Here is a 7,303-nt window from a genome sequence, read left to right on the forward strand (position 1 = left end):
TAGCCTATTACAACTTAGAACTCCTAAGTTCAAAGTTTCATCTAGTTTTATCCTTCCTGGGAGCTAGGATTACAATATGTCACTATGCTCAGCCAAAAAACATTTTTAAGGACACACTATGTCCAATACATTGGGTTAAAGGGTTCCAATCATCCCAACCATGTCTACCTTTTATGGGCATTTTTATTAAATCTGTGTTTCTGAATCATACATATTTCATATTTTTCTTCTACTTAATGTTTTGAGAGTTGGAGATATAATAAGGCACTGGAAGACAATAAAGAAAGAACACTGGGGGCAAATCTGGCCTCAGACACTTAATAATTACCTAATTGTGTGACCTTGGGCAAGTCACTTAATTCCATTACCTTGAATAAATAAAATTAGAAGGAAAAAAAAAGAAAGAACACTGAATTTGTAATTAGAGGACCAGGATTCAAATCCAGGTTTTATCAATGACCTTATACTTCCTGAGCCTCAGTACGTTAATATGCAAAATGAGGCAGCTGCATTAGAAGGTGCCTAAGTTCCTATCCATCTATAAATCTGTGATTCTATTTCTCTTCCGCCTTCCAAGTATCATGAGGGCCTGTATGAAAGGGTCAAGAGAACAGAGAGCAAGGAATGGTTTTCATGGGTACCAGAAAAACTGGACACCATCATTCAGACTCAACTTTGTTGCTAACATGGTACCCCTCCTAATGTAAGCATTTCCTGACTCATGCTCCTATTACCTTAAAATAGAATGGGTCCAAGTTGCTTATGCTACTTATTCAAATCTTAAGGGAGATCACAAGATTATAGAGACTGATGGGACCTTGACTGAAATAAATTTACACATTGTTTGAAAAATTTGTTAACTATTAGAAGTTCAATGGCCTTCAAATCTCACAAGTTCATTTAATCAATGAATATTCATTTATTAAGTGCCTATGATGCATTAAATACTAGACAAATAAAATACATGAAACATTTTCTACTCACAAAGAGCTTATAAAAGAGAGACAAAAATGTGTATGTATAATGCTGTTACTGAATAATTTCAATTCTCTTTGACTCTCCCTGAACCTATTTGAAGTTTTCTTGGCAAAGATACTGGAGTAATTTGCCATTTCTTTTTCAAGTTCATTTTGCAGATGAGGAAATTGAGAGAAATGGGGTTAAGTGACTTGCCCAGGGACATACAGCTAGTTAAGGCTCCTAGGCTGCATTTGAACTCGGGTCTTCCTGACTTTGGGTCTGACACTCTATCACTTTGCCACCTAACTGCCAAATATTTGTCTCTCTGTGTGTATGTATATGTGTGTGTGTATGTGTGTGTGTGTGTGTATATGTATGTGCTTGAATTACTTGTGTAAATAAATCATATTACCCCTCTCAATTTAAAATGGGTCAATAAAATAAAATAAGTATCAAGATGCAAAACCTAGGTACATTTTACCAAGTGAGAACATTTCAACTGTTCACCAGTTATGAGCAAGGCCTGGATAACTCTCTAGATATGAAAGGAAATCTGTGAAGATTTGCTGAAGGACTTGGTTACCACCTCTGGGACCTATAAAAAATCAAGACCTATTTGACAATCTAAGATATTTGACTATCTGGCATGTAGAAAAGGGAGAGTTGCCTCTAAGGAGACTCTTTTAGGAGAGAGAGGAGGCACTTTAGCCTTGAAATAAGACTTTCTGTCTGCCCCTTCCCCCTTGCCTCAAGGAAGACCTTGTAAACTTTGATATGTCAGGAGGATTTTGGATTTCTCATTGTCCCATAAGCATCCTAGACTCATCCTCAGGACAGTAATGACTAGTAATAGTGTCAGTATCCAGAGCCAAGGACAGACTGAATAGATGAGGAAGATAAATCCAAAGCTCTATAAAGAGCACAGTAGAAAAGCTATACCACACCTAAGGGGAACATCTTAAGAATTCCAACAAGAGGACTTTCAGGAGTTGTGAATTATCCCTTGTACATGTGTTTTCAAAGCTTAAGTCCACTTTCCCTTGGGTTTTGTATGGTCTTATGGGAGACTTTTGTCATAAACTTTCTGGAGCATATTTGTAGTACCAGTTCTTTATATGATCTTCTACAGTTAAATCATTTCAGTCAAGTTGGACTTTTTGTGACCCCACTGGGGGTTTTCTTGGCAAAGATACTGGAGTGTTTTGTCATTTCCTTCTCCAGCTCATTTTATAAATGAGGAAACTGAGGCAAACAACATTAAATTACTCAGCCAGGGTCACACAACTAGGATGTGTTTGAAACCAGATTTGTACTTAGGTTTTCCTGACTCCAGGGCCAGCACTCTATCTGTGTGCTACCTAGGTGCCCAATTTTTCATACTTTAGTAATACCCTTTTCCAAAAATCAAATGATTAGTGTATATCAACTGATAATCATGGTAGAAAGGACATCATTTGGGGTCTGTGAGATAGCATTACTACCTCCATCTCACATCCCCCCAAGGTTAACTTAATCACTTTCAGAAAATTTAGTAGCAATGCTCTGGGAATACAATTCATCTGTTCAAGTGGAAACTGGGAAACCAGAATATGTGATTCATGAGTACATACTGAATAAATATGACTTCTCTCATCAAAGCTAGATATATCTGATTCCTTCAACAAATGCTCATACAGTATGATTTCAAGGTACTTCGCCATCCTATTCAACTTTTTCTGAATGTGTTCTAGCTTATCAATGTCCCTTCTTAAGTGAAGACAATATATTCTAGATTTGGATCTGACCAAGGTGGACTAGGGAGAGACCATTAGATCCCCTTGTTCAGGACATTGTAATTCTCTTGGAACAAGTTCGACTGTGTTAGTTCCTTTGGCTTCCATATTACACTGCTAACTCATGGATCTCCAGGTATTTTGATATTTTTTTAATATTAATTGCTTTCTTGCCACTAACATGCATTTGTATAGTTGATTTTTTGAGACTCAAGTGTAAAGCATTGCACAGATCCTTTTTTTTAGGTTTTATTTTTTTTTGCAAGGCAAATGGAGTTAAGTGGCTTGCCCAAGGCCACACAGCTAGGTACTTATTAAGTGTCTGAGGCCTGATTTGAACTCAGGTACTCCTGACTCCAGGGCCAGTGCTCTATCCACTGCGCCACCTAGCCACCCCCATTGCACTGATTCTTACAAGTTTTATTTTTTTTTTGTTTTGTTTTGGCTCTCCATTCTGACTGATTAGGGACTTTTGAGGATCCAGATCCTGTTAAGCAACATACTAGCTATCCCTGCTATGTTGAAGTCATATTTGATAAACATACTATCCTTGTTTTCATCTAAATTATCAATAAAAGTTATTAAGAAAAGAGCCCTGAGATACTCTATTAGAGACCTCCTTCCAGGTTGCAATGGGTATTGATTGACACTCTTTGGTTCTGTCTGGTCTTCAAACCCACATCACAGTTTGTCATGAAGTCCATCTCTCTCCCCCTATCTTGATGAATTTATTATGAACCTTTTTGCTATAATCCTAGCTGAAACCCAGATCTATATAATATATTTATGATGTTCCCTTGACCTACTAGTCTAGTAGCAGCCTAGTATTCCTGTCAAAAAAGGGAAACTAGGTTAGCCTGGCATACCTTTTTCTTGAGGAATCCATTCTGGGTCTCAACAATCCCCCCACACACACACACACACAAACACCCTTTTGAAACGTTTACAAACTCCCTTTAATTTTATTTTGTTCTATGGTTTTATCCAGACATTACTAAGCTATTATTTGATTTTTCCACTCTTTTTTTGCTGTTTTGGAATTAGAGCCAACATTTGTCTACCTCCTGTCCTGTAGCTCCACTTGCCATAACACAACAATAACTGACAGCTACAATCTCACCTCTGAATTCTTTTAGTTCCCTAGGATGTGGTTCTTCCAGACCAGGTGACTTTAACTTATCCAGGGCAGCTTTTCACTTCTTCTTTTTTATTTTTTATCTCCTCCTGACTTATCTTGGGTTTCAATTTTCTATTAGCCATTTTTGGTCTATTCTTCCTAGCCTGGATATTATTCTCCCCAGAAGAGAAATCCAGGAGTTGATTAGTTACGCCTTCTCTCTATTGTCCATTATCACTTTCCCATCCACACCAAAGCAGGGGTCCTATCCCTTCCTTGATCTTCTACTTCCCCCTCACATGGTCATGAAAAAAAAAAAGCTCTTTGTATTGTCTGTAGCATTTATCAGGAGGCTCAGCTCATACCAAGCTTTAGCCTTCCTGACACTATTCTTGCAGGATCTTGCTGCTCTTTTGTATTTGTCCTTACTTGCCTGCCCTCACTTCCATCCCTGTACATGCCCTATTAAAACCTGAGTTCTGCAGTGAGCATCCAGTTCAGCCACCTCATTGGAATCAATTGTGATTTATGAGTCAGAATCAGTCTCAGGAACATGGTTGCTCTCACTGCTTTCTCTACTTTCAGAAAGATAAAATTATCAATGAGGCAAATCAAATTTCTTTCATCTGTCCTGATTTTTGAGAGAGAGAGAGAGAGGGAGAGAGATCACCAGCAGATATTTTGATAGCTGAAGTCTTCCCAATATTCAATACAGTCCAACAAATATCTATTATTGTGTATTTATTATTGAAAGAATGCAGAAGGTAATGAATAGAGCACTGAATATGGAGTCCTTGGTTGAAATCTTGCCTCAGTCATTTATTAGCTGGGTGACTCTGGACAAATCTCTGGGCCTCAGTTTCTTCATATGCAAAAGGAAGGGTTTGGACTCAAATAACTTCTAAGTTCCCCCACAAATTTTAATCTATGATCCAACAACATATGTAAGACATAGTGTTACAAAGACAAATGAAAACTTCAAATAAGCTTTAAGTAGCCTACAAGAATCTTTTAATCCTCAGATTTGAGGCATGCCAAGCCAATCTACTGAATTGGTTGGGCTGTCCAATTGTATGTTGTATAATATTATGCTTTTGATTGATAAATCTGTGATTTCTATGCCAACAAACTTCCATTTTAGTAAGTAGCCCAACCCACTTATTTGACACTTTGCTTTCTTTCCTCTCCTACCATAGTCCCTTGCCTTCAACCCATAGCCAAGTGGTCTTTAATTCACACAACCAGGCATTAAGGGCTTGCCCTGCAGCCCTTGCCTTCTGGTGATTTGGGCTCAATTCTGAATTTAATATTTTTATGAAGAATAATGGATAAACTGGAAAGTATTCAGAAAATGACAAGTATAGTGGAAAGCCTTGAGCTCATGCTGTGTAACCAACCAGTGGCTGAAGGCAAGGCAAGCAAGAAGCATTTAGTAGGCATTTGGGATGTGTCAGGCTGTATGCTAAATTTTGGACCACTTGGGAGGAAGGGGAGAAGAGAAGGAACCCTCCAGAGGAGTACAATGTCCAGAAAGTCAGAAGTACAATGCCAAGGGTCCAGTATAGCTGTCTGAAAAAGAAATGCCCTAGAACAGAGGAATCAAGCATTCAACCTGCAGACCATGTGCGACATTCCTCAAGTAAAATAAAATGTAATTATAAAATATTTAGTTAGTAGTCCTTTGATCTCAAAGAAGACCATGACATTAATATAGCAATGTCATGCCATGCATGTCATTTGGATTAAAGTGAGGGAGTGTTGTGTGAGGAAATTAGTCTCACTATCTCCTCCAGAGACTTCTGAACCCAGCGATCTGATATAATAGGAACAGGACAACTGGTATTGGACTGGGTACAATGAGAGACCTTGGCCTTTTGGAATTAGATCATTCCAGATCACCAAGGTACCTGGGAGCTGTGAACTGGAAGTTTGTTGAAAAACAAGTCATTGCCTGTCCCAGTCCCTGCCTCTTGGAGTCCCTGCATGCTCTTAAGCTGAGGGTCTGGTGGGCCCTGAAAAGTTTACTTTGAAAAAATTAGTGTTCAAATCAGACCAGAATCATTTCAGATACCCCCAGTTAGAATAATGGAATAGGACCCCAGTTATACATTATTGACTTTCAGAACTGGGACCTTGATTAAGAGGCATGGCTGGGTGTGGCCTTGGGCAAGCCACTTAACCCCATTGTCTTGCAAAAACCTTAAAAAAAAAAAAGAGGGATGGCTGGGGACATTCACATTGTGCTGCTAGAGGTGAAATTTTTGGACTGGTTCCAGATGGACCAGAGCATTGACTAAGAATGTTTTCATTGATTAAGAACAAAAGTAAAAGATTCAAAAACAATCATATACCATTGTAGGTCCAAACATAAATGATACCAACTAGCGATCCTAGTCATTATTTCCATGATCCACCAAATTGTTCCAGGAAACCTAAGTCTTTTGGTTCTAGGGGGAGAATGGTTGTAGAGCTGAATACAATAGACCATCAAGAGACAGGTTAAGTTAGTTTTACCCTACTGATGAAGGTTTGTTGCCTAGTATAATTGGAACCATAGTTCCATACACTGGATGTATCTACTTGACTGTGTAGTCAAAGGGGTACAACCACCATTTGTGGAGCTTGGACTGAATGTCATTAAGCCAGAATCTCCTGATAGTACAGTATGAAATGTTTAACAAAATAAATAAAAATACAATAGAACATAGATAATGTTATCCTTATTTAGTGGACCATTTCTATTTAAATATGACACCAACTCTCTAAAAGAAATAGGGATTTTTAATCTATGAGGATGAAGCTGGAAGCAGCTATCCAGTTTGCTAAACTAAATGAATATAACCTTTCTTAGGAGCCACCTCTGTGGTTTGCATCAGAAATTCATTGTCAGATTTCTCCAGATGACTCAGCAACCATATATACATTTACATATATATATGTATGTATGTTTGTGTATTTAGATACATATATATTCTATAGCATTCTAGTATATTCCTACTTCTATAATATAAAACTGTTTCTTAAAAAGTCTAGTGTCCAATATGAGCTAAATTGGCCAACTCTTTGCTTAGGAATAGTGAAACTTTTGTACAATAGCTATGGTCAACAGGTCTTATGATTATAGTCCATGAAAACCACCAAAAGGTAAGGGTTGGAAGATATGGGCTTGATAGCTAGATGTCAGAAGGTCTGTATGAATAAATGGTCACATCAATAAGAGGTCGAAGGCTAGGGAATAAGATGAAACACAACAACAGATAATATCAAGTAAGTAAGTTGGACTGCTTACTAAAATGGGTGAATTTTTGCATAGATTACAGATTTATTCGTCAACAAACATTTATCATAACACTGGGGATTCAAAGGAAAAAAAGAATGGTCCCTGCCCTTAAGAAGTTCATATTTTAGTAAGAGAGACAATTTATATGAATTAGAACATATGTAATAAATTCAA

Source organism: Macrotis lagotis, chromosome 1, assembly GCF_037893015.1.
Source record: "Macrotis lagotis isolate mMagLag1 chromosome 1, bilby.v1.9.chrom.fasta, whole genome shotgun sequence".
Lineage (NCBI taxonomy): Eukaryota > Metazoa > Chordata > Mammalia > Peramelemorphia > Peramelidae > Macrotis > Macrotis lagotis.